The sequence below is a fragment of the Balaenoptera physalus genome, assembly GCF_965194825.1.
Source record: "Balaenoptera physalus genome assembly, chromosome: 21".
Taxonomy (NCBI): domain Eukaryota; kingdom Metazoa; phylum Chordata; class Mammalia; order Artiodactyla; family Balaenopteridae; genus Balaenoptera; species Balaenoptera physalus.
The window spans coordinates 28,450,648-28,472,587 of NC_138902.1; the positions used below are offsets into that span (position 1 = coordinate 28,450,648).

The following is a 21,940-nucleotide window of genomic DNA, read 5'->3' on the forward strand; positions in this document are numbered from 1 at the left end:
AGTAAACATCCTCAATAGTGTGCCAGATTTCTTAAAAACCTCAATGCAGCTTGTATAAGCAGTATAAAAAATAAAGGTTCCTAATTACTCTTTCACCTTTGTATTTTTAAAAGGAACATATGTAACATCACGAAAATGAGAAACTTACGGAACAAAGTAAAGTTTTATGCCCCTATATTTTCAGCATTCTAGTAGTAATATTTAATTTTCTATTCTCTATATGTTATAAATAAGGGAAACGCCCCAATTAAAAGGTTGAAAATATTATTTTCTGTCATTTGAGGGGAATTTTCAGCCAAAATATCTGAGTGGCACTTGTGAGGACAGGTGGGCCCTTAGCATCCCTAGTCATTTTCTTCATTTACTTGTTTGGGTCAGAATGAGCTCAAATGTGTAAGAGCCTCCAAGCCTTCGAAGCCCTTTCTGCCTCAAACCCAACGATGACTTGTCAGTAAGATGTGGTTTTTTGCCATCATCCCATCCCCAAGTGTCCTAACTACTTATTGAATGGGTAGATCATTTTCTGCTTAGCAATTCAAAATTGCCTCTGATTCAGCTGACAGGCCCGGAATCAGTGTCCTTCAACCCAGAACAAGCATTCCAGTCATAGCAGCTGTCGGTCCAGGTCAAAGTTGTCTTGCTGGTGACCACTGTGATTAACACCATGAAGTTAGGGACAAAAGTTACAATGATGGCAGCTTTTAATTCTTTGTGTTAACAAAGAGACAAAGGACAGCCAACCAGACACATTCAATAACTGTATTTTAAAAGCTGTAAAGAAAGCCACACTGGATAAGTTTACCAGTATTTCTGATATGTTATTCAGGTACTTTGGTCCTTGTGTATCTTTGACTATTAACTCTTGATTGATTATGGCTTTTGAAAATCGCCATTTATATTTAGACATTTCTACATTGGACGTATAGTTGTTAGAATCTTTTATAACCTTTGTACTGAGATATGGGTCTAATACCCAATATGGAAGGTGAAATAGGACACACCATATTTTTCTTTCTCTTTGGTCTTTTTTGTGAACAGGAATATCATGCTAACTCTATTTTTTGAGAGAAATAGGTATATAAAAATAATATCTTTAAGACATTATCTGGCATTCATTTATAATTATCATGTATAATGTATGGTACAATTACTTTTTTAACATGTCTGCATATTTTAATGCACCAACTAGTCTACGAGCAAAATGGGGATAAAGACTTTTTGAATGTGTCGTTATACCTCCAATAGTAAGACTAACATGAGTAACAAGAGCAATGCATAAATAACATCTGTTCATTGAGTTCTTTGTTCCGGGCACAATGCTAAATACTTCTTGTATGTATCTCCTTTAACCCTCAAAACCATTCCTTGAAGCAGCTAGTATCCATAGTTTACGTATAATGGAACAGAGGTTCATATAAGTAACTTGCTCAAAGTCATGTTTTGCTAAAGGGAAGGTTCTCTTGTTTTTATTAGTGGTAGTAGCGGCGGCAGTGGCAGCAGTGAGCTGTTTACTTTCCCTTCCCTCCATTAGATTGTTTGCACCTTGAGGTCCTCTCGCTCACATTTTTATCCCACATGAAACTCTCATGCGTCATTAATACAATGCTGAGGATCGAATGCGGAGGGTTAGTATGGGTCTGGCTTAAGCCCCACTCCTAGAGGATCACATCTGTGTAAGTCAAGGGCTTCTTCTACATGTGGGGAATCGTTAAGTGGGGGAAGATTATGAAGAGGTTTTGCTGTATATACTTTGTAATAATTTACAGTGTTTGCTCAAATGCATATCCTACATGGTAGAGCAATTACACAGGTAATAAACCATGTATCTGAGAACACAGAATACGTAACATCTAACCTTTCCCCGCACACTTGATTTCTCCTGATTGATTAATAACTTTCTTATGTTTAAGTGATTTTTCTTATTATGTATTGCTTTGTATCTCACTGTGGCGTGACCTTAGCCAAACAGTTGCTATATTAAAATTCTCTCATGATACTTCTTAATCCTACATTTGCTGGCATATAAAATGTTTTGCTTTATAGCCGACAATATGGTTAAGCAATAGGGAAGAAAGATGAAAGCAGGAACACACAAAAAAACCATTAAGAAACTTATTAACAAGTAAAAATGTACAGAAACTAGAACCAATTCATTCTCTTCTGCTGCAACCAGTTATAAGCACATCATGGCATTTTCTGAAGCAGAAAACATTTCTACAAAACTGTTTTCAATGCTGTATCAAACACCATACTAATTTGAACACAATAGTTCTTCAGGTGACGGGTGATACGTTATAACACAATACTTTAAAATGTTTCATGTTATTTAAAATACAAATGACAAAGGGAGCAAAACTACTGGCATTCTCAGTTTATAAGCTAGGTTGTTTATCTTTGTAGTTTAATGACATAATATTTTCATCAGTGAATTCGAATAAGCTCTCATCTTGATTTGACAATAGATCTATTTTTGTTGTGTTTGTTCTTAGAAGCTTTTTCACAGAGAGGCAGTAATAAGTGATGGAGGCTCTAAGTAACTGAGACCATGCTAACATATGACACTGAATAAATCATAAGTGCCAATTCATTTTCACCGCTAAATAATTTGATTTGTTACAGTTAGTGCTATTTGTTTACTGAAAAAGGTGAGATAGTCAGACATGTTTTTAATAATGAATGTAATGGCAAAAGTGAAAATGAATCTGCTTTTAAATAAGTGCCTAAAGAAAACAGATATGACCTTTAAAGATTTGAGTAGTCTGACTTCCTATGACTCATTAAACTATTGTTGTGAATGGAAAACTAGTATTTCTAATAACAACTTTGTCGACTCTCTTTAACTTACATATATTATTTCTGATTCTCGAAAGGACATCTGAGAAGTAAATACGATTATTCTTCTTTTACAGATGAGGAAGCGCAAGGCCAGAATAGTTCAGCGAATTGCCCCCAAAGTCAGTAAGTAAATATTATAACTAAGATTTCAGCCCAAGTCTGTCTGGGGCTGAAGTCCATTCCCTTTCCAATGTAACATTCTACTTCCTGAATTTCAGTAAATTGGAGCAACCAAGCCTGTTTATTTCAAATTTTGTCTAACATATGATCATAGTCCTCAGTAAATTTGAAAACAATTAGCCACTATCCATTAATAATCACAGTCTGAAAAGAGAGTTAAACCAACAAAAAGACTTTTCTATCATTGCAAGTGCCTGCACGGATATAATCGGGCAACCAAAAGGTAACTAATTTCTCAAAACTCCACAGATATTTTAGAATGTCTTATGAATTATATACTGTTAAACATTTCTATCTCAGAGCTTAAAATACCTAGTACTTATTTTTGGTAACAAGGAAAGGATTGTTTGGTGATCTGAAATCTCAAACTAGACAATTTAAATCTTTCTTATACTGGGATATAATATGTGATTAAAACTCTCCAGCAAAACAAAATAAGTATGACAGGCTGCTATATGACAAGGGAGTGTCCTCCTGGAATTCTTTAGAGGAGATTTAAAGTTAGGAAAAACTAACAATAGACAAGAGAACTATTACTTCATATATAATCATATTTCAATGTGCAGTTATATACAATAATCTCTCTTTGTGTAATTCAAAAAAGGTATTTTATATGTAGTCAGTAAATGTTTCAGGAACATAGTGTCGAAATGGTGTGCTGTTCTTTAAAGATTTATCTTTGGTTTTAATACATACAAGTGTTACAGTAAAAACAAGAGAATAATTGCCAAGAATTAGCATTTCTTTAGCACTTAAATTTTCATGACACTACCCAGCCCTACAAAAATGAGAAGGCATTTATTATGTAGAATCAAGACCACCTTCTTCAAGGAAAAAAAAAAAAAAAAAGATCTAGCAAGTAGAGTTCGGAAACATAATTCATTGGGTGGGGAGGGTTTTCAATGAAATGATCTTTAAGGCTCTTTCCAAGTTCCAATTCTATATTTTCATTATTGTAATTGTAAAAGTTGATTTGTTCACCGAGAGACAGCAAGGAAACATCTGTATAAGTTGTGTTGTTCACTCAGTAGGGATAATGCAATGGAGGAGAGGGATACTTGGCTAGAGTCTGGTGATTTCTGTTTAGTCCTATGTCAGCCGCTCATGGAACAGTAACCTTGTTTGAGTAATTTGAATTCTTTGATTCTCAGTGTTTCTTTATAATCTATGAAATGGAAGTTAGAAAACTGACACGGGGGAATTTTTTCAAAAGGGAAAGAGTTTGTTGGCGCAGGTTTGTGTATATCTGGATGGCAGCGTCAAGTGTTAACAAATAACTGCACCTAAATCAGAGTATTCTGCAGCTGTAATGAAGCAGAGGCTGTCTGTCGGGGGTGGGGGGGCGGGCAGGGAATGTGTGTACACCTGAGATCCTCTTCCCACTCTGACACTGACCATCCCACGCAAGGCCACTACCCTCTTTGGGACTGAGGCGCCTTTGTAGAAGAAAGGTGTGGAGTCAATGACTATAAAGATTATTCCTTATTCTTTTTGATTCTTGAAAACCCTCACATCCCCTAACAAAAGAATTGGAGTTCAAGTTTTAAAAAGATGGAAACAAAGATGATACCAAAAATATCTTGGACTAAAATTACTCAAGAATGATTGAAAGCCTCCAGAGAAAAGCATTTTTTTTTTCATCCTTTTCAAATCTTTTCTCTGCTGAAATCTCTTAGTATTAAAGTAATAGTGCTTTCTAATCCAGACAGAGAAAGTAATAGGATTTTTGTTGGGAATATTGTATGGTAAGTTTTTGTAAACTCTCTAAGCTGAGAATATGAATGTTTTATGTGTATGAATTTATGGCTTAGTACTTAACTTGGTTAATAAAATTGGTTTAGAAAAAAACACTTTACAAAAAAAAAGTTTTGAAAAAGTGGTTTAGTGGTTCAGAACAGTGGTTGTTAGATACAGAAAACCAAACTCTTATGCTTTAAAAAGTGAAGGAAGTTTATTGGCTTACAAATACAAAAGCCCAAGGATAGATGGACTTTAGTCAAACTGTGAGCAGAATTCTGTCTCCACATTTCTTGATTTACTTGCATTTCCATCTCTTGTCGGTCATCGTTATCCTTAAAATGTTATCCTGTGTTCATATGCTGTCAACTTTTTTTACACATCCAGTGTGAGAAAATGACCACTGTCCTTAACTGCGGAACGAATGCCCTACGTTTGCTCTCACTGGCCCGTCTTAAAGGTGCTTAACTTTGGACTGATTTGTTTGAGCACAGTAAGTGGTGCCTGGTCTTGGTTTAGGATAGAGTTAGATAATGAAACTCTGATGAAACAATCTTAATAGTAAAAAGTAGTGGGAAAGCAGGAGCTACCCTTGTACCTGTGGATGAAGTAAATCCCATCCAAACTCCCTGGCTGCCACACAAAATGAGTGGAGCGGTGGTAGGTAGGATGGAGGTTGGTAAGATAACCACAGTACCTACTGCAGAATTCCACCACTTCAGTAAATATTATCAAGAGTAGTAAGTTTCCCCATAGGAAACCTGGGGACAAAACATGATCTCCATGCCTTCACAGAGTTATAGTGGCAGAAAGAAATTAAAAGACAACCTAATCTAGTCGTCATACTTTGAAGATGGGGAAATTGAGGCTCAAAGAGGTCAGATAATTTGTCCAAGAAAATATAGCAGAACTTGGAGGTAGTCTCCATATCACTGCCACTAGTCCAATGCCCTTCCAATTACACATAAGCCATTTATTCATTCAAGATGTAGTGACCATTGCTGTCTCCAGTGTTGCCTATTGAAAAGTGTCTGGCTTCACAGCGCACTTCAAAGGCCGCCTCATCCATTAGAATTTTTTTCAGTCTTTGAGTCAAAAATTTCTTCTCCATATTATACATGCTCATGGCATGCTTTACTTCTCTCAATCACCTTCTACTTCATATTATAATATATTTTTTGCCTTTATCTCTCTTACTGGAGTGTGAGTTCCTTAAACAAAAAGGCTGTGTTCTGTTCATTTCTATATCTTTCAGAGTACTGCTCACATATTAACATTTGAATATGTGGATGAATGAGTACATGTCTTGGCTCAGGAAATAGTTATTTGAGAATTTCTAGGAGTAGACCATCGGCACCCTTCATAATTGACCAGAATCACATCTATCATCCCTTAGTTGTAGCTGGGATTGAACCAGGCTTGCTTTTGGTGACCCAACATTTGGACTCAGGCCAAATGTTGAAGTGAGTGAAGTCTGCCTTCTTCCCTTCTGCACAGTTCTTTTCTCCTGAAGAAGCTGGTATGGTGTGTGCACAGATAGCTGCACCACAGGTAGCTTTCCCCAGCCCTATCAAGATGTAAACTGTTCTGTTCTATTCCAGCAGACTCTTCTAGCAATCATTTGAGGTACATTTATTCTAACGTTATTCTCCTAATGCTCTCGGTGGTATTTGATTTTTACAGGCACTCTTGAGGTAGAAGTTCTAAGAAATCTAAATTAAATTTTGAGTTTGCAAGAGCATGATAAGGTAACATTGTGACCTTTAAACACAAGATGGTCTTCTTTTTCTTTTTTCTACTTAATTTCCATTTCTACTTGCCCATTCATAAGGCCAGGCCAGCCTTTACTATGTTATGGTTCATTTTACAATAGCCCTTGAAATTATGTCATGATGGAGAGAAGAGCAGGGATTGAGGGAACATGGCAGACTTCTCTACAATAAAATATATTTCATTGGACCCACTGGGACTCCAGTCTTTTTTGACAAGTACAAACTTGATGATATATTTGTTATGGGAGAATCTGAAATAACTCTAACATAAGTGTCACTGCCTCAAAGTCATAACAGAAGTATTGCAGACACTGTTATGTGAGAAAGAATCTATGTTTATTAAGAGACCACACATTAAAATTTTTAGGGAACTGAATCTGCCCAGAGGGAGATATACTGAGACATATTGAGATGGGCCCCTTCTTTCTGTCAATATTACATTATGATTAATTTGAACAGGATAGTAAATCTTGAATTGCAAATGAGATAGCTAAAACTTAGCAGTTTATCTTTGCTGCCACAGAACCACATATCAAAAAGAGAACCCTTCTGATTAAATGAAAATGGTCTCTAAAAGCAATTTTACTGTATCATTAGAAATTTGGGGTGTGAAATAAGTAAATTATTTCATAAATAGTCTAGGGGAAAAATTCGTGATTTTTTTACACTCCACCTCTCTCTTAGGTTATATTTTTACTTTATTTTTCATACATTTTGCCAGAAAAATATGGATTGACTTCTTAATATATGTCTAAACAGCATAGGTCTATATATAACAATAAGATCAGAAAATGAAAATGGGGTGTTAAAAGTAGTGTTTATAGTGGCAAACACAATATAAAAATGTGGATTCAAGTTGCCTTTTATAATCCTATGTTTTCAGTCCCTTGGATGTTTGTAACATTTTTTGGCTTTAGAATTCAACTTTTCCACACTTCATCTAAGTGATAAGGTGTTTCTTTTGGAAGGCTCTAAGAAAAATAATCCTTTCAGTTATTTTTGAATTGTGAAGGAATAGTTGCCCCGATAACTAAAATGGCTGAACACAACCATTTAAATCCGGCATGTGGTTAAGCCTCCAAAGAAATAGCTGCATTTAAAGGAAAGAATACAAAGAAGTACACAAAATGGTATAGCCTCTTCTGAGTGCCTAGCTGGCATTTACTGAAGTTTGATTCCAGGTTAAAGGAGACATTTGTCCTTGCTTGTGTTAGATGTGATTTATTTCTGAACAAAATATTTAAGGATATATGATTCTCATGGAATGGCAATTTGGGTTTTGAAGACATGTGGTATTATTGATTCATTCTGCACATCATCCAAAGTTGTACTTCAGATGACACGGGATGCTTGAAGCAGGATGGAATTCTATCTTACTGTGCTCAGGAATCCCCATTCTACTTTACTCCTTCCTCCCCCTACACTTTGAATATGGGAAGAACCCACATTATCATTTTTCTGATGGAAATAAAGATAAGCCAACTCACATCACTTTTATTCTTCCCATTCAAGCTTCATGGGGAGCAAACCTAACCAACACATAGTGGTATATTAACCCCTCATTTATCTTTTGCTGTCAGAGGTATTTTTTCCACAAAAGCAGACTTTTAAGAAAACTAAAATCTATACACTTAAGTGTTGAACGTTTTTCTATTTAGTTTTTTTAATCCTAAAATGCCTTACAAATTTATTTCTTATCCTTCTTAAAAAAGGGTCAGATAGCTATAATCTATTACAGTTTTATAATATCTCAAAATTATTTATTGTAATGCTTAATCTACTAAAATATAGAACACTATGGAATCATATGAGTATATAAAATTATTTGACCCTATAATAAAAGACTGTATATTTATGGTTTTATTTTAGTAGTTCTTGAATAGTTAAAAATTATTTGCCCCTGCAATTAGTGGTCCAGGTATTTGTGTGGTTTTGTTTGTTTTCACCATTTTATATGATGTTCTCTCATCTCTCACTTTTAAACTGCCAGTTTTTGCTTCTTTAAATATGATTCTTCTAGTAGTCATTCCCTCCATCTAAAGCATTGCTTATAGTTTTCTTTGATCTGGAAAATGGAATAACTCACTGTTTTAAAAAACTAAGTCCTTTTAAAATACGAATCTGATCATGTCACTTTTCTGCTCAAAACCTGCAGTAATTTCCCATCTCATGCAGTGTAAAAGCCATTCTTTATAATGGTCTCCCAGCACCTCCGTGACCTGTCCCCACTGTTTCCACATTCCCGTCGCCCTCCACTCTTGCCCTTGTTCACTGTGCTCAGATCTGCTAGGTGATTTGCTCTCCTGGAACCCACCATGCATGCTCCCACTTTAGGGCATTTTCACCCGTTGCCTCTTCCTGAAATACTTTTCCCCCAGATATCCATCTGGTTAACTTGCTTAAATCCTTTAAATCTTTACTCAGGTTTTGCCTTCACGATGATGTCTAACCTGATCCCCCACCCTATTTAAAATTACAACCTGTGCATTCTCTGCAGCGTCATGTCCCGTTACACCACTCTATCTTTTCCAGAGTATTTATCACCTTAGAACCTATAATATACTTTAATAATTTATTATCCTTTTTTTTCTTCTTCCTCTTACTAGAGGATTAGTTCCAGGAGGCAAGGATATTGGTCTTTCTTATTTATTTTTCCCCTGGCAGATAAAATAATAGAACATCATGAAGCACATAGAAAGCATCAAGCAATGTGTTTTGAATTAAATGAATACATTTTCAAATTGAGTCCAACATTTTAAAAGTCAGTAAGAGCTGAAAGTGTTACTGCTGATCATGAAAGTTTCAAAATTTTTGTCAAAATTGTTTTATCATTTATTGTGACTGCTCAGATTCATTCTATGTTAATTTAAAGATTCTTTAATTTGAATCAGTGAGATTTGTGGATGTCTGCTCTTTAGATAAAAAATCTGTTACTGTTAATAGAAACTGAAGCTGTTTAATCCAAAATGTGACTTTAATCCTATATGTTAACTCTAAACTTTAGCTAAAGAACAATAGAAAAATGCTTGATATTCATTTATTCTTTGCTATCTATGACTTTTCCTAATTATTAAGGAAAAATAGTCAAGAAATTTTAGAAATAAAGTGTATAATTCTCCAAGGTCACTGCCTCATAACCTCCCTGCTGAAGTAACTCCCTTATAATACCTCAGTAATTATAGACTCCCCACATTTATTCTGATATTCTCATCAATCTGTTCTAAATTAGTTTTAAAACACTAGAAAGACAGAAGTTTCATTTATGAAATGCAAACATATATTGTCTTTACCAAACTCTTAAAAAATAGAAGCAATACAAGAGAGTTTGTCATTTCTGATATGCGGACAGAGGGATATCACTACCACGTTAAAAAAAAATAATCTTACAGTATTAGTCCAGGGCAATGTCTGAGCCTAATAGCTAGGTTTAATTAACACAAACAGAAAACTAAAATAATAAAAGATGTGCGCCCTCCTCTGTTTGTTCACAGTGTGAATTACTGAGCTGCAATATAAACTAAGTTTATCATGCAAGGAGTTGAATCCTAATCAGTTAGGATTACTTAAGTAAATGGGAACAGCAAAGACTAACAGAATAAAGAGATAATTTTTCTTGTTTGGGTTCAGCACATAACAACATTTGATGCAATAGAGCCAAAAAATATTTTGCAATGCCTAGGACTAAACTTTGTGAGATGGAATGCAGATAAAGTAACTATTAAATTAGTTATAACTCAAGTTATTAATATTTAGGGGAAACCACATTTGATAGTAATTGTTAGTGGACTAAGAGTTTTTGTAACAGTGATTTATTATCTTCATAATAAGTGGACATACTAGTACATATCAATAGACCAATTAGAAATTACAATATCTAATTGTCAAGGGAATATCAGTATCATGAGAAATCAGTTCATATAAATAGGTGTCCAAACATGATTAGATATTACTTATCTTGACCATGGAACCTGATCATAAAACGATTTTATAAAATTAGACTTGCAGAGCAAGCACTGTCTCTTGAGACTGAGTATAAAAGCCAATCAACAAGAACACCCTGAATCGTGGAACAAAATGAAGGAATCACAACTGACTGGAGCTCTAATGACGAGAACTAGAAAGCATTAATATGTAAAGTGTATTAAGCAATGAAACTTGCAATCTGTGGAAGTGTCAACTGCCGTGGAAGTGAAAGGTCTCCATCATCTTGCCATCAAGAGCACATTGCTATATACCTGTATTGTAGCCAACAGTTCCAAACGATAACAGAGAATAGATGAAGATGATAGGAGGGTGTGTGCACTCTGATGGAGCTTCATGAGGAAAACTAGTAGAGGTGCTACATGGCTTTGGTATTTCTAATTAAACATGCCTTCAATTTTCAACTAAAAATATATGAGTAGTTTTAGCAACTACCCCATGTGTCAACATGTTTCAACAACTCCATATCATAGAGAAAAAGTTTCTCATATTTGGAAATACCTATGTCAAATTTAAAGCACCTCTTCCAACAAGGTTATACCATCAATTGAAGTGCTTTGTAATGATTTGCCTTACATGACCTTTTATCTTTTCTTCTAGACTTTCTATTAACCAGAATGTTGATGTAACAAATAAGCTTCTTTTTTTTCCAGTGTATTAATTAGGAGAAAGACTACACTGTTGTAAATAACAGGCTTCCAAATCCAGTGAATTAAATATGACATGTTTTATTTATTCCTCATGTAACTGTCTATCCTAGGCCACGATGGCAGTATAGATCCTTATGGTCATTAAAGGCCCAGGTTCCTTCTATATTGTTGTTGGCCATCCCCTAAGAAGGTACTGCACTCATCTGAAAGATTGAAGCTTGATAACTGCCCCATAGTCACTTCAGCAGGGAGGAAGGGTGGGAGTGGGTGGAGTCAATGTCCAAGAGAAGCAGTTTGACTTAACTTGGAAATAGATTAGACTTTTTACAAATCACTTCCCCTTACATCTAATTAGCCTGAAGTGTAGATTCCCGAGCTTAAGAGTCCACTTCACTTTGCTCAACCACTCTTTTGGAAAAGAACACTTGAACTATATGTTTAGTTGAGTTCATTAAACTGCATGAAATCTCCAAGTGCCAGGGAGCAAGCCTGGCCCTATCAAGTAGTATTAGCACTTCTTAATATAGTTACTGTGAAAATGCAAAATATTCTTCAAGTCTCATGTGAAGGATTTCTACAGACAGTAGGTATTATTATGCTGGTACTAAGAACATGAAAATATTACACAGAAAAATCTTGGCTGGCATCATATTTGAAAATTCAAATCAATTCACATTTTTCAGTATGGGTGTTCTGGGAGTTCAGTTTGCTTTCTCCTACCTGAAATTGAACAATGAACCAGAACAGGAAAGATGGAGTGATTTTGGTGGTACGTGAGTGACTTTTAAGGGTTCAGGTTCACTTGGATTTGAATAATTGCTCAACTAGCACACTAATCTCTATTTAACTGGCTGCTTGTCATATATGTATGCCCCAAACTACTCTGAGTACAATAAATGGTATGAAAATAGGATTGCCTGATAAGCGTGCCCAGATTTCCTCACCTAGACGAAATATTCAATCAGACATATATTTATTTTGTACTCTAGAGTAAGTACAAGGCCTCTATGATTATTCAAGCAAATATTTCCTGCTTGAGAAAGTATAATTTCTGTTGGAAAATATGGTTTCTATCCATGAGGAAATAAATGCTAAGCCTTGTTTTACACTGATATCACAGAGTACTTACTGAAGACCTTAATGTTAATTGGAAATGGTTTGGATTCATGTGGGATTTGGGTTTATGCATACAGGTAATCTCTTTCTCCTCCAGGTAATGATCCGCCTCTATTCCATTAAGAGAGTGTTTTAGGTGTTTTATCCTGGTCACAGTCTGTGACTTCAAGGCAGGGATTATCTGAGAGGCAACCAGCATTTAACTTGCTTTTTATTTCTATTCTTCCTCAGGTAAAAAAATAAAACACATCTACAACAGACCAATATTTGGGGCCTGAAACAGTCTCCTTCCTTTACAAAGGGAATTTTTATGAGTTAACCAATTGGGCAGTAACCGCTTTTTAGAGTGACAGTTAGTGTAATGAAATAAATTCAGGGTTCTGATCTTGCCCTCATGATTCATTCATTAACAGCATTCCAGGCATCCCTTTGACTCTGTAGAAGACCAAATATTTTCACCTTATGGCCATCTTTCAGACAAAGGGAAAGTCTCCTCCAAGATGCTTTCAGATGTTTTATTTACTTGGTCTCCACTGAAACAATTTTTTTTTAATTGTCAACCACACAATTTCAGTTGGTTTCAGCCTTTGTAATATGGATTACTTTGAAAAAAGTTAAATATAAATCTTGGCTGGAAAGCTGCTCTTTTAATAATCTTGACAGATCTTTAGAGTGTGGAAGTTTTATTCACATGAGGTCTCTGTCCTTCTCATCAAATATTCTTTATAGGCTTTCCCTTTTTTGTCTTCTCAGTACTGTCTCTTGGAAATTGACAAAATCCCATAGTAGATTGAGGGACAATAGAGGTAGGAGATATGGGTGACAGTTAAAGCCACTGGAGGAATATATAACCTAAGGAGGAAGAAAAAACTAGACAGTGAATAACTAAGTGAGTGATGAATAATGAGATCCCATTGTATGCAGATACTGTGCTTTCTCAGAATTTTTGTACTCCATGGTCAATTGCTTGCCCTGTAATTTTATTTGACAATGAACACGAAACTGACACATTAGGTGGCATCCTTTTTTCCCTCTTATTCTCTCTAATTTTCACTATAGATATTTGAGTCATTTATTTATAATCTGGAACTTCAGTTGAATATTAAGAAATATGATTGCAATGGATAATTTGGGGGAAAATAAATTATTTATTTATTATTTGATTGATTGATTCCAAGCATATATGTTCTTATATTCTGTCAACAAAATATATACAAATAGTAATTTAGTGAAACCTCATGATATCAAACTTTATGTTCCAGAGCACCTTTACAATTATCAATAAATTAAGACATGTAACTAAACTAAATATCTTCCTTTATCTCTTCCTTCCTCCCTCCCACTCTGCCTTCCTCCATCCATTCTCCCTTCTCTCCTTTTTTTGTTTCTTCCTCTTTCCTATGTCTAGTTGTCCATCTTTACCAAGTTTCTTGTAATTCCTCAAATCATATTTTGTTACTGAAAGTTGTTGATTTTGTTCAGTTTAATATTATTTAGTCTGATTTGAACTACTTTATTCAAGTCATATTCAGATATTACTGTGTTATTTTAATAGATCAAACTATCTTTATTTTGTTGTTGAATTATTCTATCATAAAAAACCTGAAATGTCAGATAAACCACTTACACGTGTCACAATGCTTTTAGAGCCTATTCAAGAGGAATACAGATTTTGAAACTGCCAAAAATCACATTAAAAATCTTAATGTGTATTACCAGTGTTCTTACGTTCTATGTACAGTCACTGGCAATTTTAATAAATCTGCTTAATTTCAAGCTCATTCACTATTTTCCATTTGAGAGGACATGTTTAGAATTTATGTCACAGAAAGTAGTGGGTTGAGAGTAAAGATGATTAGTGAGAAAAAGTGAAAGAAGAACAAATTTCAGTTAGCCACTTGAAAAAACACTAGACTTCATGTCAACTTCAATTTCAGATAGAACTCAGTTAAATATCCAGCATTTGCACACAACTGAGGTCTTATATGTTACACTGCCTTAAGTTTCCATTACATTTCTCATTATATCACACATAAAATATTGGGGCAGACACTGACATTCAAATTGTTTATCTTATAATGGCTATATTTGACTGAATTTTCCATGCACTATCAACATTGCTGCTTTAGAAGGAAAAAAAATATCCAAGGAAGAACAGACATTTTTAAAAGAGAGGAGGAGCAAAATGTTGCTCCCTAAATACTCTGAGTGAGATATATCTGAAAGTAAAGATTTGATGGGAAATATGGTCTTAGACCATTAATAATAGAGTTCTGGGAACTGTCAGAAGCCAGTAGAAGGGGAAGGTCTGCTTTCCAGATGAAGCACCATCTTCAAATATTGATATATATTAGTTGACTTTTTATGACAGTAGATGGCAAACATTGTTGGTTTACTACTCAACATCTCTTCCTTCTTTCCATGCTAACCAGAATTCCATTTTTCCAGTTATGCCACCTCAAGGAGTGGTACCCTATTCACAGTTTGTTTTTGGTCAAAGCCAATTATAGTAACTCCATTGCTTTTGTCAGCGACTTGTACAGGGGTGGACATGTAACTCACTAACTCACTTCTGGTCAATGAAACTTGACAAATTTAAGAAAGACAGGAGTGGGGGCTTCTAGAAAAGTTTTTCTCAGTCATAAGAAGATACTAAAAAAGATGGTCCGTTTATACCTCTGCTATGCCTGAATATGATTACTGGAGTTGCTTCAGCCATCTTGCTATCTGAATGAAAATGGGACAAATAGAAGGAAGAATACAGAGCCAAGAGAATTACAGAGAAGTGAGAACATTCTGGCAGTACAATGCCAGGAGTGACTCTGCCTCTGGACCTATTGTTTTGTGAGCTAATACATTATAACTACACTATTCAAATTAATTTGAGTTGGTTTTTCTATTACTTTTAGCCCAATAGTTTCTATCTGATAAAACTTATTTCTTTTTAATTAAATTACCAGGCTTGTCCCTGGACTTTGTTTAGCAAGCTTCAGTTTTATATAAAGATTGTTAGTTTTCATTACATTAAACCAACTAAGTAAAGCCAAGAAAACATTTCTAATTTAGGTTGGCATGCCTCTAATCTTTCCCCATTTTAATCTAACCCCCTTACCATACCAGAGTGAGTCTCACAAATCTGATCATAACACTTCAGTTTAAAAACTACCTAATTGTGTTCTACCTTGTAAATAGTTGCATAAAACTCCTTAGTACATTTTTTAAAACATAGTTTTTCAAGCATTACTTCTTCTGTGATTCCAGTTGCTTTACTGGAAGCATTTGAAGCCTTGCTGTGCCAAAGAATGCCAGATTATGTCATCCACCATACATCAGAGTTCCTGTTTCCCAAACTCCTGTCACATGGGCCACTGGGAGTTAGTCCATGGAAATACTTAGAATAACAATGAAGCAACCTATTAATTTAAAGATATAGTTGTCAATAACATCAGATGCTACCGAGACCAGTCTATGAGTCTGACATTCAAATATGCCTTGCAGCATTTAAACTCAACTTCTTACACAAGACTGTATTGTCTTAGTTCCTTATAACTTTAAAAATGGCTGTCTTGACAACATTCCATAATAAATTGGACAAGGACAAAGCTTCATATCTTTTCAAAGGGGTCCCCACACTATTACTACGTGATTCTAAAATTTTTAGCAGTTTTCATAATAACAAGTACTACTTATTTATTGCTTATTATGGGCTTGGCACATACACAGGTTCACAGAGGCACACACCTGAAATAACATATGCAGATGTGTTGAAAATTCACTAGGAAACGGAAACACAAGACTATTTTCGTTGACCGTTATCTTGTACCATCATTTGCAGTTGTAGTAACTGTCAAAGCAGCACCAGATTAGTTTGTGTTTCCAAAGGTAATGCAAAATTTTATGCCACTCTAAAACTTTATTATATTTTTATGAAACAATTTGCCTAATGTAGCACTTGTATAATTCTAGGGTATGTAACCCAGAGAGTTTTGAAGGTGGTTGTTATTCTGAGCAACATGAAGTACCTTTCAGCTCCATTGTCTATTTTTTTTTGTTATATATTTTCTCCCTACATCAGCTCAGTCACAGTTGAGTGAGTAGCATAATACTCTTTCATTCTGAAATATTCTCCATGCATTGCTGTTATTCTTATCCTTGGTTCCAAGGAAAATCTGTTCTGCAAAGCAACAGGGAATTATGGTTAAAGCTAGCTTTCTTGTAATACCTTGAAGGTGTCAGAGAAAAGTTTTAGAACAGGAAGGATGTAGTGGTTACTTCCCAGAGAGAATAATCACTTGCAAATACAGTTATCCTTGTACCACAACAAAGGCTAAGTGGGACTGATCCTGTGCAGATTGTGGTAGTTCTTGCTTTGTGTTCCAACTTTCATCCCTAGGTCAGAGATTTAAACTTGCTGAAATATGCATGTACCTTACAATTTTGCCATTTGTCTCAGTTGTTTTTGCTTTCTGTTTTGTATCACTGCATACAAAGCAGCCACAAAACAAATGTGGGGGGATCAGTTTGTCTGAATTCATCAGGGATAAGGGATAAGACAAAGCTCCACCATGTAGGCCTGAAGGGATGTCTTCAAGGTAGCCAGAAAGATGAGAAACAAGAATTAACAGATTTATCCTGGGATCAATGGTAGCTATGTGATCCTTGGTTCAGTGAAATTTGAGAGTTTCTGAGGCATTTGTCTACTTGTAGAGTATAAAACAAGATGATATCTGCCTGCATGTTTTGGCCATCTGAGTTCAGAAGGATTCAGACCAATAAATATAGAAACTCTGTCCCTTGGAATACAACTTCCTCAGAATGCTAATAGATAGTAGAGGGAAGAGGGAAGGATTTATTTGCATAACTCTGGGGAATTCCAGTTCAAATAAGATAAACAAGATTCCTGCAAGACTTTTCAGATCTTTTAATGGATTTCTAAAACATATCAGCTCATAAAAACTTTCTAAATTAAATATATGGTAGAACTAGTTCTCTACAGAAAATTCTTTAGGAAACCTTAAGGTAGTATAGTTGACCCTTGAACAACACAGATTTCAACCATGTGGGTCCACTTATATGTGGATATTTTTCAGTAAATATGTACTACAGTACTACACATCCATGGTTGATTGAATCTGTGGATGCTGAACTGTGGATACCTAAGGCCAATTGTAAAGTTACATGGGGATTTTCGACTGGTCAGTGCCTGTAATTCCTGAATTGTTCAAGGTAAACTTCAAGAAACAGAAACTGCTGCATTGGCACATGCATTTCTATATTCCATAACTAAGAGCTGGTTTTCTGAATTCCTGGTGTGTGATTGTGGTTTAACCAGTTCTGTTGAGAAAACAAACTAGAAAGTTGACTTCTTCTTTTCATTTTACCTCATCCTAGTAAAAGGTATTCAGTCCCATAATGTGAAGTTTTACCCCATTCTTTTCTTGTCAGTTCCATATTGCAAGCTGTGAATCATCCCTAAACTACAATCATATATCTCCAGCAGCCTATACAACTATTCAATAGGATATCTTAAACCATACTCAAACTTCCCCCTTAAATAGATTGTCTAGCGGGTCTTCTAAAACAAAAACATAATCACCACCACCACAACAGCAATAACAACAGTTACTAACATTTATTGAAACATCATATGTCAAGCACTTACATGAACTACCTTTCTTAATAAACAATAATCCTCACAATAAACCTAATAGGTAGGCACTATTATTATTCCATTTTGTAGTTAAGAAAGAGAACCTCATAAATACTATGTAATTCGCTCTGTGTTCCTCAATAGTAAACTGTTGAAACAAGATTTGAACCAAACAGTTTTTTCTTCAGACCACACATTTAATTGCTATTATTTCATCTCTTAATGTTTACTCTTTCTGTCTACAACAGTATAGTTTCCTGATAATAGAGGCTGAATAAACATTTTGGAGTTCTCAACCCTAAACTTAAACTCCATTTAGTCATTTAGTGTTGTAAACTTCTTTAATTATACTTCTCACATTTAGCCTGCTCTTTTCATTCCTATGACCAATACCATATGCTTCCTTCACTCGATTTGTTTTTATTGAAGTATAGTTGATTTACAATTTTGTGTTAGTTTCAGGTGTACAGCAAAGTGATTCAGATGTATATCCTTTCCATTATAGGTTATTACAAGATATTGAGTATAATTCCCTCTTCACTCGATTTTTTTTTTGTTTATTTTTGTTTTTATTTCTATTACTCTAGGAGGTGGATCAAAAAAGATATTGCTGTGACTTATGTCAAGAGTGTTCTTCCTATGTTTTCCTCTAAGAGTTTTATAGTGTCCAGTCATATATTTAGGTCTCTAATCCATTTTGAGTTTATTTTTGTGTATGGTGTTAGGGAGTGTTCTAATTTCATTCTTTCGCATATAGCTGTCCAGTTTTCCCAGCACCATTTATTGAAGAGACTCTTTTCCCCATTGTATATCCTTGCCACCTATGTCGTAGATTAGTTGACCATAGGTGCATGGGATTATCTCTGGGCTTTCTATCCTGTTCCATTGATCTATATTTCTGTTTTTGTGCCAGTACCATATTGTCTTGATTACTGTAGTTTTGTAGCATAGTCTGAAGTCAGAGAGTCTGATTCCTCCACCTCCGCTTTTTTCCCTCGAGACTGCTTTGGCAATTCGGGGTCTTTTGTGTCTCCATACAAATTTTAAGATTTTTTTGGTTCTAGTTCTATAAAAAAATGCCATTTGTAATTTGATAGGGATTGGATTGAATCTGTAGATTGCTTTGGGTATTATAGTCATTTTCACAAAATTGATTCTTCCAATCCAAGAACATGGTATATCTCTCCATCTGTTGGTATCATCTTTAATTTCTTTCATCAGTATCCTATATAGTTTTCTGCATACAGGTCTTTTGTCTCCGTAGCTAGGTTTATTCCTAGGTATTTTATTCTTTTTGTTGCAAGGGTAAATGGGAGTGTTTCCTTAATTTCTCTGTCAGATATTTCATCATTAGTGTATAGGAATGCAAGAGATTTCTGTGCATTAATTTTGTATCCTGCAACTTTACCAGATTCATTCATTAGCTCTAGTAGTTTTCTGGTGGCATCTTTAGGATTCTCTATGTATAGTATCATGTCATCTGCACACAGTGACAGCTTAACTTCTTCTTTTCCAATTTGGATTCCTTTTATTTCTTTTTCTTCTCTGATTGCCATGGCTAGGACTTGGAAAACTATGTTGAATAATAGTGGCGAGAGTGGACATCCTTGTCTTCTTCCTGATCATAGAGGAAATGCTTTCAGTTTTTCACCATTGAGAATGATGTTTGCTGTGGGTTTCTCGTATGTGGCCTTTATTAAGTTGAAGTAGGTTCCCTCTGTGCTCACTTTCTGGAGAGTTTTTATCATAAATGGGTGTTGCATTTTGTCAAAAGCTTTTTCTGCATCTACTGAGATGATCATACGGTTTTTATTCTTCTATTTGTTAATATGGTGTATCACATTGATTGACTTGCATATATTGAAGAATCCTTCCATCCCTGGAATAAATCCCACTTGATCATGGTGTATGATCCTTTTAATGTGTTGTTGGATTCTGTTTGCTAGTATTTTCTTGAGGATTTTTGCATCTATATTCATCAGTGATATTGGTCTGTAATTTTCTTTTTTTGTAGTATCTTTGTCTGGTTTTGGTATCAGGGTGATGGTGGCCTCATAGAATGAGTTTGGGAGTGTTCCTTCTTCTGCAATTTTTTGGAAGAGTTTGAGAAGGATGGGTGTTAGCTCTTCTCTAAATGTTTGATAGAATTCACCTGTGAAGCCATCGGGTCCTGGATTTTTGTTTGTTGGAAGATTTTTAATCACAGTTTCAATTTCATTACTTGTGATTGGTCTGTTCATATTTTCTATTTCTTCCTGGTTCAGTCTTGGGAGCTTATACCTTTCTAAGAATTTGTCCATTTCTTCCAGATTGTCCATTTTATTGGCATAGAGTTGCTTGTAGTAGTCTCTTAGGATGCTTTGTATTTCTGCGGTGTCTGTTGTAACTTCTCTGTTTTCATTTCTAATTTTATTGATTTGAGTCCTCTCCATCTTTTTCTTGATGAGTCTGGCTAATGGTTTATCAATTTTGTTTATCTTCTCAAAGAACCAGCTTTTAGTTATGTTGATCTTTGTTATTGTTTTCTTTGCTTCTATTTCATTTATTTCTGCTCTGATCTTTATGCTTTCTTTCCTTCAACTAACTTTGGGTTTTGTTTGTTCTTCTTTTTCTAGTTCCTTTAGGTGTAAGGTTAGATTGTTTATTTGTGATATTTCTTGTTTCTTGAGGTAGGCTTGTATTGCTATAAACTTCCCTCTTAGAACTGCTTTTGTTGCATCCCATAGGTTTTAGATCATCGTGTTTTCATTGTCATTTGTCTCTAGGTATTTTCTGATTTCCTCTTTGATTTCTTCAGTGATCTCTTGGTTATTTAGTAACGTATTCTTTAGGCCTCCATGTGTTTGTGTTTTCTTATGCTTTTTTTCCCTGTAATTGATTTCTAATCTCTTAGTGTTGTGGTCAGAAAAGATGCTTGATATGATTTCAATTTTCTTAAGTTTGAGGCTTGATTTGTGAGCCAAGATGTGATCTATCCTGGAGAACGTTCCATGTGCACTTGAGAAGAAAGTGTAATCTGCTGTTTTTGGATTGAATGTCCTGTAAATATCAATTAAATCTATCTGGTCTATTGTGTCATTTAAAGCTTGTGTTTCCTTATTAATTTTCTGTTTGGATGATCTGTCCATTGGTGTAAGTGAGGTGTTAAAGTCCCCCACTATCATTGTGTTACTGTCAGTTTCCTCTTTTATAGCTGTTAGCAGTTGCCTTATGTATTGAGGTGCTCCTATGTTGGGTACATATATATTTATAATTGTTACATCTTCTTCTTGGATTGATCCCTTGATCATTATATAGTGGCCTTCCTTGCCTCTTGTAACATTCTTTATTTTAAAGTCTGTTTTATCTGATATGAGTATTGCTATTCCAGCTTTCTTTTGATTTCCATTTGCATGGAATATCTTTTTCCATCCCCTCACTTTCAGTCTGTATGTGTCCCTAGGTCTGAAGTGGGTCTCTTGTAGACAGCATATAGATGGGTCTTGTTTTTGTATCCATTCAGCAAGCCTGTGTCTTTTGGTTGGAGCATTTAATCCATTCACGTTTAAGGTAATTATCAATATGTATGTTCCTATGACCATTTTCTTAATTGTTTTAGGTTTGATTTTGTAGGTCCTTTTCTTCTCTTGTGTTTCCCACTTAGAAAAGTTCCTTTAGCATTTGTTGTAGACTTGGTTTGGTGGTGCTGAATTCTCTTAGCTTTTGCTTGTCTGTAAAGCTTTTGATTTCTCCCTCGAATCTGAATGAGATCCTTGCCGGGTAGAGTAATCTTGGTTGTAGGTTCTTCCCTTTCATCACTTTAAATATATCATGCCACTTCCTTATGGCTTGTAGAGTTTCTGATGAGAAATCAGCTGTTAACCTTATGGGAGTTCTCTTGTATGTTATTTGTCATTTTTCCCTTGCTGCTCTCAATAATTTTTCTTTGTCTTTAATTTTTGTCAATTTGATTGCTATGTGTCTCGGCATGTTTCTCCTTGGATTTATCCTGCCTGGCACTCTCTGTGCTTCCTGGACTT

At 35.1% G+C, this 21,940-nt stretch overlaps 1 long non-coding RNA gene across 2 annotated transcripts in view; it reads left to right on the forward strand.

Moving 5' to 3' along the window:
* The window catches only part of LOC309651652, a 647,179-nt gene that overhangs the window by 174,910 nt on the left and 450,329 nt on the right, over positions 1-21,940 (forward strand). For both annotated transcript variants that reach the window (XR_014258279.1, XR_014258280.1), the window contains exon 2: positions 2,910-2,958. This is a non-coding gene — a long non-coding RNA (uncharacterized lncRNA). The remainder of the gene's footprint in view (positions 1-2,909; positions 2,959-21,940) is intronic.